We start from the raw sequence: 1,451 nt of genomic DNA on the forward strand, positions 1-1,451 counted from the left end.
CGCTTTCTTTCTCTCTGTAGGACTGAATGCCATCTGGTAAACTTGTCTGTTTATTTGTGCATCCCCTGGCAATCCCCAATAAGGTGTCATTTCATTAAAGGCAGAGGCTCTGTTTGGCTCACGTCTACATAGCCTAGATCAGTGCCTGGCGTGCTGGAGGCTCACAGTAAATACTTGCTGCCGAATGAATGAATAAATGAAAGGAATGAATGAAAAGCATTTACAACAAGACTTGAGACATAAGAGGTCAAGCATTGGATGAATGAATGACTGGCACTTGATAGTGCTTGGCACATAGGACTCACTCAGTAAATTCTTGCTGAATGAATGAATTAAAGCATTTAAAACAATGGAAACACATAGTAAGCCTTTGATGCTTTAACACTTATTATTCAAATGTCAAAACTCCAATATCAAGGAGCGCTCCTTTCCCCCAAACACCCAAAGAACAAAAGAAGCTCCTCATTGGGCCTGGAGAGTAGGGGAAAGGGAAACTCAGAATGAGCAGGGGTGGGAAGCCCACCCCGAGGGTCCCTAGTTCAGGAAGCCCCAGGATGGGGACTGCGAATTCAAGGACCCTGTGTGGGGTTACATCCCCATTCTGTGTGTCCGTGGAGGTTTTCGTGGTTCTCATCGGTTCTGAGTGTGGATCTCTGAATATGGGGGGACTGACAGTATCATCTGCTGTGCCCTATGCAACACGTCCTTACTATCAAAGAGCGCAGGGAAGAGAGGGAACTCATTCTGTAAAAGTTTTTGCTCTTGATCTTCGTGAATGAAATGCCATTATTCAAGAGGTTAACTTTCAACCCCTGAAATTGTATGTATAACTGGAACATTTGAATTTGTGGAACTGTTAAAACTGTTAGAACTGTTCCAAGGATTTATCAGCTATTTGCTTTTTAGTGTGAATTCGTCTGCTCAGCTTTCGCCCTCCAAACTCCTAATGATACCAATCCCAACTCAAGAATGGGAGTTTCTGCTTGGGATGGAAGAAAGGTCGAGAGAGAGAGAGAGAGGAGTTTCATAACTAAGTCACCAGTGGAAAGAACAGTGCATGCATTTTTGCACATAGATAGGCCTCAGAATGATAGAGCCGAGCAGATGGGGGGTAGGAGTTTGGGGGTGAGGCCGGGATCAGATGTAAATTTCTTCCAGATGAAAACCAGGCAGCGTCCTTATTGACTGCGCGCATTGTGCGAGGCAGGAAAAACGACTCTCACGACCCTGATCCAGGGCAACGGTTTGATGCTAATTTATTTGGGCAGCTGAACCCAAGGGGAACCTGTATGTGAACGTTTGTCCAAACTTATTTTTTCTTTCAACTCCTTTGAAGGGTCTCAGTTTCCAAGACTATGTCAATACGCATGCAATCCGACCGAAGCATCTGAGTGTACACAGGGCTTCTGTGGCCTGGAACTGGCGCGGAGTCAGGAATTGCGCGGGCCTGG

The sequence above is a fragment of the Phyllostomus hastatus genome, unplaced genomic scaffold (assembly GCF_019186645.2).
Source record: "Phyllostomus hastatus isolate PE091 unplaced genomic scaffold, TTU_PhHast_1.1 phas_scaffold_46, whole genome shotgun sequence".
NCBI classification, from domain to species: Eukaryota; Metazoa; Chordata; class Mammalia; order Chiroptera; family Phyllostomidae; genus Phyllostomus; species Phyllostomus hastatus.